The 10504-nt window shown below is 47.6% G+C and overlaps 1 pseudogene; it reads left to right on the forward strand.

Moving 5' to 3' along the window:
- Positions 1-274: 274 nt before the first annotated feature.
- LOC119293362 lies at positions 275-2085 on the forward strand (annotated as a pseudogene).
- Positions 2086-10504: the final 8419 nt, after the last annotated feature.

Raw genomic sequence — 10504 nt, forward strand, 5'->3', positions numbered from 1 at the left:
TACTTTTACGCATCTTAATTCCCAGGTTCGCGCGGTTGCTGAACATGTCTACATTGTCACTCGAACACTCACTCGATAAACAAGGTTCCATCTTCCTTCTCCATATCGATCGACCCCCTGTACTCAAGACACTAGTATAAATAGGCACGAGCACAACGTCGTTTTGAACAAGGCGAGTATAGTAGAGCACATCCAGCTATACACTAATTAACCCACACGTATAGATAACAACACGCTTCTCTAAGTACCACTACTGCGACTAACGGAAGCAGAAATGGCGAGTCGGTGGTGCCAGTTGCTGTGCCCGCAGCCTAAGCAGGTGGCGAGCGAGAGCATGCACGGCGCCCGGCTCGCGGCGCAGCAGCTGGGCAGGGGCTGCGATGCCTGCGACGTGGAAGCCGGCAAGCCGTGTAGGTGTGCACAGGGCCAGGAGGAGGACGCGGATTTTGTCGCGCATATGGTTAGCAATCGCCATATTCGCCAGGAGGAGACGACGCGCGCTGGCGGGGGGAGGGTCGCGGCCGCGGCAGTGACCACTCAGCAGCACCACAGCAAGCCTGCCAGCACGTTTGCCCAGTCGGTCATCAACATGGTTGGCATGCTCATAGGTAAAATATTCCTAATCTGGACGAATATTGTATCTTTTACTAAATCACTGACCTATCTTGGACTCAACTATAAATTTGATGTCGGATTTTTTACCATGGCAAATGGAATGTTTTTATGGCAATTTATGTTTGCCGGGTATAACAACTTTTAGTTGGCAAGCATGCATGACAAATCTGCCCCAGTTTATTTTTTTTTGCCAGAGAATTGCCGTGTTTGTAAGTTAAATTTGTCAGCCTCGCGTCAAACATAAATTGTCATAAAAACATTTGATTTGCAATGCTTAAAAATCAAACGTCAAATTTTGAACATTACTGTTTTTTTTTTCAGGACTTGGGCAGCTCTCCACTCCCTATGCCTTGGAAAACGGCGGTTGGGCCTCCATTTTCCTCCTGGTCGGCCTCGGCATCATGTGCGCCTATACCGCGCACATCATCGGCAGGTGCCTAGACGAGGAGCCCAGCTCCAAGACGTACCAGGATATTGGCCAACAGGCGTTCGGTTCCAAAGGCCGGCTGATCGCCTCGGCATTCATTTACCTCGAGATATTCTTCGCCCTGGTCTCCTACACCATCTCCCTCAGCGACAACATCCCGCTCGTGTTCGCCGGTGTCCGCCTCCACCTACCATGGCTGCGCCTCAGCACCACGCAGCTGCTCACCGTCATGGCCGTGCTGGTGGCTCTTCCCAGCCTTTGGCTGAGGAACCTATCGTCCATCTCCTTCCTCTCCTTCGTCGGCATCCTCATGTCGATGGTCATCTTAGTCACCATCCTCTGCACCGCAGCCTTCAGCAATGTCGGCCTGGGCAAGCACATCCCAGTCCTCAGGCTTGACAAGATCCCGACGGTGTCCGGCCTGTACATGTTCAGCTACGCCGGCCACATCGTCTTCCCCAACATCTACACAGCCATTGAAGGACCGCTCCAGCTTCACCAGGGTCTCCGTCACGAGTTTCTTCATGGTCGCAGTGCTCTACACGACCCTCGCATTTGTCGGCGCAAGCCTCTTCGGTCCCAGTGTGAACTCCCAGGTCACGCTCAGCATGCCGCCGGGGCTGCTGGTCACCAAAGTGGCGCTCTGGGCCACCGTGCTCACGCCGGTCACCAAATACGCGCTCGAGTTCGCGCCCTTCGCCATTCAGCTCGAGCACCACCTGCCGGCGACCATGGGGCCTCGTGCCCGGATAATCATCCGCGGCAGCATCGGCTCGGCGGGGCTTCTCCTCATCCTGGCGCTGGCGCTCTCGGTTCCATATTTCCAGTACGTGCTCAGCCTCACCGGCTCGCTCATCAGCGTGGCCATCTCGGTCATATTCCCCTGCGGGTTTTACCTCAAGATCCGATGGGGCCGGTTATCGCGCCCTGTCGTCGTGCTGAATGCGGCGATGATCGCCGTTGGTTTTGTTCTCGCAGTGGTGGGGACCGCTTCGTCGGCTAAGCTGCTAGTGAAAAGTATACAGAATGGACATGTGGCGTAGTTAGTAGTATTACACTATTATGCTTGAATTTGTAGATCTTGTATATGTGTATCAAAAGTGTCATTAAATTAGGCCCGTGCATACGACATGTGCGAAAATAAGACATACATAAAGTACGCTTGGGTTGTATATTTAGTTTTTCATAACTGTATACTTGGTTGAAGAATGGTAATGTACATGGCACGCAGCTGCAATGGATTTTAAAGTGTAATGAGAAACATCATGTATCACATAAAGGTCTCAATGGCTGTGTGCATGCCATGCAAAAGGTACACTCCACATAAAAACCCACGTCTGATGGCACCCTTTAAGAAGGGAGCAGCTAAGGTTCAATCAACTAAAGACTTTCTTCAGGAGAAAGGCGATCCCTAGCACGACTAGGGTTTTGGCCGCCTCCGCCGCCGGCGGTGGCTGCCTATCTGGTGTCTGCCCCGGCAGGGGTCATGGGCCCCTCCTGGGAATCTAGCTTGATGGCAAGACGGGAGGAGGAGAAGAGATGAGTTAGGTTGTTTCTGCGAACTGTGATCTGTTTCTCTAGGTTGCTTCAAAGGATCAGGCACCTGTAAAGCTCATGTCCCAGCACACGTCTAGAGAAGTTGTTTTTCTATCCCGGCACAGCCCCGCTGCTCTGCAGGGTGGTGTGATCGGTTTCTTGTCCCTCCGCATCGTTCAAGATACGGTAGGTTTTTTGGTTGCAATGAGGATACTGAGTTGGAATTGTTGTGGCTTGCAAAACGATGCGGCAGTACGGGCGCTTTTGAATGTTCAGAAGCGCAGGAGCCCGGACGTAATGTTCCTAATGGAAACACACCTGGATGAGTTCCCTGCGGAGTGTCTACGTCGCCGGACTAACATGGATCATAAGTATTTTGTCCGAAGTGATGGCCGGAGCGGTGGTTTGATAATGTTGTGGAAAAAAGAGTTTGCAGTCTCCCTCAGAGATAAGACGCATAATTTCATCGACGTGTTTATTGGAAGTGGGGTTGATAATATTTGGAGGTTGACTGGTTTCTACGGTGAGCCAAAGTGGAAGGATAAACATTTATCTTGGGATCGGTTGAGGGAACTAAAATCCATTGGGGATATGCCATGGATGGTAATAGGAGACATGAACGAAATAATGTACTCTTCTGAGAAGGAAGGTGGGAATGAAAGACCAGCTCACTTCATGAAAGCGTTCAGAGACGTAGTGGATGAGTGTAACTTATCAGATCATGCATTCATCGGTGATAAATTTACTTGGCATCGTGCCCTTATTAGAGAATGGTTAGATTGTGCTCTTGTAAATGATGGATGAAATTTGATGTTTCCAGGGGCAGTCTTAGAACATTTGGATTTTTACAAGTCGGATCATAGGCCGATTATTATGAACATGCATGAAGAGATCTCTCAGGATTCTGCGCAACAGTCGGTCCTTCGATTTGAAGCCCGTTGGCTAAAGGAGGATAAATTTCGTGAGGTTGTCGAGCAAGCTTGGCAGTGTTCTAAATATGTTGAAGGTACATCTAATCTTGCAGAAAGGCTTGCTGCTATCCACAAGGAGCTACATAAATGGGACATAACTATTTTGAAGAAACCCTCGAAAAAGATAAAAAAATGTTCAACCAGAACTGGAGAAAGTTGCGAGGGACTCTCTATCTCCGCAGAATGTTTAGAGGCAGAAGGTTCTAGCTGTAGAGCTTGAGCGCTTGTTGGAGATGGAAAAAATCCAGTGGGCTCAGAGGAGCAGATTGAACTAGCTGATGTTTGGAGACAAAAATACCTCGTATTTCTAGAACTTTGCATCTGCATGTAAGGCAAGAAACAGAATCGGTAAACTTACAGATGATGGGGCATGGATCGAGGGTACAGGCTACCTGAACCCTCACATTTCTGATTATTTTGCTGGATTGTTCTCCACTAAAGTAGATGAACCGGACTCGGTGTTTTTGAACAAAGTTACCCCGAGAGTCACTACTGAGATGAATGATTCTTTGCTAAAATCATACGTGGCAGAAGAGCTTAAATGAGCTCTTTTCTCCATTGGGGACATGAAAGCCCTAGGGACCGATGGATTGCATGCGATTTTCTTCAAAAATGTTGGCACATTCTTAGTGATGCACTTACTGCAGAAGTTCTATATGCTATCAACAACAAAGTTATACCACAAGGGTGGAACATACGGTTATTATTTTAATCCCCAAGGTCGATAGCCCGGAGAGAATTATTCAATATGGACCTATTAGCCCGTGTAATGTGTTGTATAAGGTGATTTCCAAGATGATTGCTTTTCGCCTCAAGGCTATCCTTGATGAGATTATTTCTCCGGTATAGAGTGTGTTTGTCCCTGGGCGTCTAACTACAGATAATATATTACTATCCTATGAATGCTTACATACACCATCAAGAGCAAGAAGAAGAGGAATTTTGAATATTGTGCTGTCAAGCTTGACATGCACAAGGCCTATGACCGGGTTGAGTGGAAGTGTCTTGAAAAAATGACGAAAAGATTGGGTTTCCACAAAGAGATCATTGACCTGATACTAGCTTGTGTTACCTTTGTTAAATACTGAAAGTGCAACTATCCCTAGGTGGTTTTGGTAATTCATAACAACATATAGCTCATTGAGCTAATGCTATTCCAAGACATATATTTCAGGAAATCTCAATGAATGGCATGGCATGGATGATGAAAGTGGATCCCTCAAAATACTAAGGACAAAGGATTGGCTCAAGCTCATTAGCTCAAGACTCTTCATTTTATATTTTAGTGATCCAAGATCACATTGAGTCTATAGGAAAAGCCAATACTATTAAGGAGGGATGAGGTGTTGCTTAATGAGCCTCTTGCTTCATGTGCTTAGTGATATGCTCCAAAACCCTCAGCTACTTTCTCACATCCACAAATGACCTAAACCCAAAGCCAAAACTGGTCACACCGATTCTTCCTATCCGGCGCCACCGATTTCAAATGTCATAGCCACTGCCACAAACCCTAGGCAAATCGGTTCTACCGATAGGGATCTCGGTCTCATCGAGATGGGATTGTAATCTCTCTGTTTCCCTTCGTAACGTTTCGATCAAACCGAAGTGAGCGATCGGTCCCACCGAGATTGCAATGTAAACTCTCTGTTTCCCTTTTGTAACATTTCGGTCTCACCGAAAAGAGAAAATCGGTCCCATCGAGTTTACCTGACCAACTCTCTGGAAAGCTTATTACCAAAATCGGTCTCACCGAGTTTGTGTAATCGGTCTTACCGAGATTACGTTATGCCCTAACCCTAACCGAATCGGTCTCACCGAGTTGCATGTCAGTCCCACCGAAAATCACTAACGGTCACTAGGTTTACTAAATCGGTCCGACCGAGTCTGTTGAATCGGTCCCACCGAGTTTGGTAAATTGTGTGTAACGGTTAGATTTTGTGTGGAGGCTATATATACCCCTCCACCTCCTCTTCATTCGTGGAGAGAGCCATCAGACTAAACCTACACTTCCAACTTACCATTTCTGAGAAAGAACCACCTACTCATGTGTTGAGGCCAAGATATTCCATTCCTACCATATGAATCTTGATCTCTAGCCTTCCCCAAGTTGCTTTCCACTCAAATCTTCTTTCCATCAGATCCAAATCCTATGAGAGAGAGTTGAGTGTTGGGGAGACTATCATTTGAAGCACAAGAGCAAGGAGTTCATCATCAACGCACCATTTGTTACTTCTTGGAGAGTGGTGTCTCCTAGATTGGCTAGGTGTCACTTGGGAGCCTCCGACAAGATTGTGGAGTTGAACCAAGGAGTTTGTAAGGGCAAGGAGATCGCCTACTTCGTGAAGATCTACCGCTAGTGAGGCAAGTCCTTCATGGGCGACGGCCATGGTGGGATAGACAAGGTTGCTTCTTCGTGGACCCTTCTTGGGTGGAGCCCTCCGTGGACTCGCGCAACCGTTACCCTTCGTGGATTGAAGTCTCCATCAACGTGGATGTACGATAGCACCACCTATCGGAACCACGCCAAAAACATCCGTGTCTCCAACTGCGTTTGAATCCTCCAAACCCTTCCCTTTATTTTTTTGCAAGTTGCATGCTTTAATTTCCGCTGCCTATATACTCTTTGCATGCTTGCTTGAATAGTGTAATGATTGCTTGACTTGTCCTAAGATAGCTAAAATCTGCCAAACTCTAAAATTGGGAAAAGGTTAAGTTTTTAATTGGTCAAGTAGTCTAATCACCCCCCCTCTAGACATACTTCAAGGTCCTACAAATACAAAGTGAAATATAATGATCAAGAAACGGGAGGCTTCATTCCCACAAGGGGGCTCCGCCAAGGGGGCCCTTTGTCACCATACCTTTTTCTTATTTGTGCAGAAGGGTTGTCTAGTGCTTTGGCTCAAGCAGAGGAGGTTCGTGGCATTGAAGATGTTAGGGTGTGCAGGAATGCACCATCAGTCTCTCATTTACTTTTTGTTGATGATTCCTTAATCCTTATGAAGGAGGATATGAATAATGCAACCTCATTGAGACAGGTATTGGATGACTATTGCACAAGCTCTGGTCAATTAGTGAGTGATGGGAAGAGTAGTATTTTTTTGGTCCTAATGTGCAAGTAGAAGTCAAAGCTCAAATATGTGCAAAACTCAATATCACGACAAAAGCCCTCTCAGATACATATATTGGTATCCCTTCTATGATTGGTTTGGACAAGAGTGATAGCTTCACATATTTGGTGGAGAGGGTGGTTAATAGGCTCAAAGGATGGAAGGAAAAATTGTTATCTTTTGGTGGTAAGGAAATTCTACTAAAAGCAATCATTCAATCAATCCTTGTTTTGCTATGTCTGTTTTTAAAATCCCCAAGAAGGTGTGCAAAGAAATCACTAATGTCATGTCTGCCTTCTGTGGGGAGATACAGAGGAAGAAAATAAAATGCATTGGGTGGCATGGTGGAGAATGTGTCTACCAAAAATCAAGGGAGGCATGGGATTTAGGGATCTCCATGCTTTCAATTTAGCTATTCTTGCTAAGTAAAGTTGGAGGCTTTTATCTCAGCCAGATACGTTATGTGCAAGAATTCTCCGGGCCAAATATTACCCGGATGGAAACCTGCTCAAAGCAGGGCCGAAAAAAGGATCCAGTTTTACTTGGCAAAGTATTTTTGCGGGACTCCAAACCTTTCAGAGAGGTCATATTTGGAGAATTGGCTCAGGAGAGAAAATTAGTATTTGGGACGATCACTGGATTCCATCTAGTCAGGCACGTATGGTTATGACTAGACGTGGAAATACTTTGTTGAGAACAGTTAATGGTGCTGGATACATCAGCTGGGATGAGGATCTCGTTAGGAGTGTATTTTTGTCGGTGGATGCAGAAAGAATCCTAAACTACCTCTCTCGGAGCACCTCACTGAGGACTTTGTTGCATGGAATCATACTAAGTCTTTTTCGTTCTCAGTTCCTTCTGCATATTACGTGGAATGGGAACATCAATTTGGCACAAAATTCACTAGCAGTCAGATCACTTCTTTTAAAAATCTGGTCCGGGAGACAGTTTGGAAGCTAGAGGTTCCAAGCAAGGTAAGGATATTCATATGGTGGGCGCTTCATGGCTTGATCCCTGGTATGGCCGTACTAGCTCGCAGACACAATAAAGTTTCTCCTATGTGCCCGGTCTGCAAGAAGGACCTTGAAGATATGAAACATCTGCTTTTTACTTGCGGACGAGCTTGCGCAGTATGGAGGGCTCTCGATCTGGATGACGTCATACATCAAGCTTTGTCTGCTGACAGATCTGGATCAGTGGTCCTTGAAGATATCCTTCGTTTGCCTTGCGGGTGTTCACATGTTCTTGGACAACTTGGCCTTCATGAAACTGTTGTAGTGGGGGCATGGTACACTTGGTGGGAGAGAAGGGAGGCGTGCAAGGGAGAATCCGTCAAACCCCTGAAAAGTACCGCGTTTGCCATTCATGCGATCATAGCAAATACCTCTATCAGGTCAGACTGTGATCATTTAGTAAAGAGTGGATGGGAGAAACCTTGGCATGGATCCTATAAACTAAACACAGATGCATCTTTCTTCGAGGATGGTTCGGGAGCGATAGTGGCGATACTGCGAAATTCTCGTGGTGAAGCTATGTCGGGTGTAGCTGAACCTTTTACCCATGCAGAGAATGTTGTCTTCGCAGAAGCGAGGGCATTACGACGAGGACTGCAGCTCGTGAACCAGATTGGCTGTTCAAATGTGATTGTTGAATCAGATTGCCTTAAAGTGATCAACGCATGTAACGGCGATCTGGACATCTTGGCTCCTAACTCAGCTATCCTGGGACACTGCTTCCATTATGCTCATGATATCTCTTCAATTCGTTTTCGGCACTGTCCACGGGAAGCAAACACTTTGGCACACACCTTAGCTAGACATGCTTTTGAATCAAATGTGATGTATTGGTGGGACGATGATCCACCTAGTTTTCTTTTACCGCATGTACTTAAGGATGTAACTCTTTTAAAGTCGAAATAAAACTGCCAAGTGGCATTCCCTTAAAAAAGACATTTTTATGTCTCAGTCGGCTGACGTCAAGTCATAGTTTCTTCACGTATTCGAATCGAGTCGCTAGCACAACTTTGTTTCTTAGAACTTTTTTTGATAGGATGTTTCTTAAAACTAATCGCTAGTGCCTTAGGTACGTGAGCACTCCATGGGCCTTCATTCAGCCCATTATGTACTTCTTTCATCCGCTCGCTTTGGTCGGCCCGTCGCTTGCTGCTATCTTACTATCCGTAAGTAGTGCCACATTAGATATAACTATGGTATCGCTCGCAAATAGCGATACATCACAGTTGCGTAAGGACGGGGGCCCATTTAAACCGCGCTAGCGCATCGTGAAATAAGGAAGACAGTCACTCCCGGGCGCTCTCAGCGATTCGGAGTTCCTGGCCGTCGGATCGGGCTGCTTGATCGGATCTGGGCCGTAGGATCAAGCCGCTGGAGGACCACAGCCGTCGGATCGAAGCTTGCTCCTGTAGCAATGAACAGTTTCACCCCGTTCGTGCCACCGCTGGTAATTCCGGCGCCCCCCGGGGGCATTTTCGTCATTCTACACACATGGGTATAAATGTGGCGGCTCCTATGGAGATGACCTAGCCGCCTCCTCCTCTCCCCCTTCCTCCCGCAGCCGCCTCCCTCCCTCCCTTCCCCGCGCCTCCTCTCCCCCCCGCCTTCCGCAGCCACATCGCCGCCGCCGCCACCCGCCTCCCCATGCCGTCGGCGGCCAGATCCACCGCAACAAAGCCCCCTCCTCTCTCCCCAGCGACGATGAGCAGCAGCGGAGGGAGGGTCCGCCACCTCCTCTGGACAGAGAGAGAGAGAGAGAGAGAGAGAGAGAGAGCGAATCCACCAGAGAGGAAGGGCGTCGTCGGTGTTGTGAACCCATGCGGGCGCAACAGGGTGTGTGCGTGCCTCCGCGGGTTGCGCCGCGGTGGCCGGAGGCGTCGGCGCCGCGGGTCAAACGTGTCGGGCATGATGGGCACCGCATGCCGTGGTCGTCGGATCTGTCCGCTGCGTGTTTGGCTCCGGCACCTGGCGGCCTGGCGAGGTAGGCGGGGGAGCGGGGAGGGGAGGGGTGAGGGCGGCGAGGTCCTTGTTGGAAATATGCCCTAGAGGCAATAATAAAATGATTATTATTATATTTCCTTGTTCATGATAATTGTCTATTATTCATGCTATAATTGTGTTATCCGGAAATCGTAATACATGTGTGAATACATAGACCACAACATGTCCCTAGTGAGCCTCTAGTTGACTAGCTCGTTGATCAACTGATAGTCATGGTTTCCTGACTATGGACATTGGATGTCATTGATAACGGGATCACATCATTAGGAGAATGATGTGATGGACAAGACCCAATCCTAAGCATAGCACAAGATCGTGTAGTTCGTTTGCTAGAGCTTTTCCAATGTCAAGTATCTTTTCCTTAGACCATGAGATCGTGTAACTCCCGGATACCGTAGGAGTGCTTTGGGTGTACCAAACATCACAAGGTAACTGGGCGACTATAAAGGTATACTACGGGTATCCCCGAAAGTATCTGTTGGGTTGATGATCGAGACTGGGATTTGTCACTCCGTATGACGGAGAGGTATCTCTGGGCCCACTCGGTAATGCATCATCATGAGATCAATGTGACCAAGTGTTTGGTCATGGGATCATGCATTACGGTTTGAGTAAAGTGACTTGCCGGTAACGAGATTAAACGAGGTATTGGCATACCGACGATCGAATCTCGGGCAAGTAACCTACCGATTGACAAAGGGAATCGTATACGGGGTTACTTGAATCCTCGACATCGTGGTTCCTTCGATGAGATCATCGTGGAACATGTGGGAGCCAACATGGGTATCCAGATCCCGCTGTTGGTTATTGGCCGGAGAGCTGTCTCGGTCATGT

The sequence above is a fragment of the Triticum dicoccoides genome, chromosome 4B (genome assembly GCF_002162155.2).
Source record: "Triticum dicoccoides isolate Atlit2015 ecotype Zavitan chromosome 4B, WEW_v2.0, whole genome shotgun sequence".
Classification (NCBI taxonomy): Eukaryota; Viridiplantae; Streptophyta; class Magnoliopsida; order Poales; family Poaceae; genus Triticum; species Triticum dicoccoides.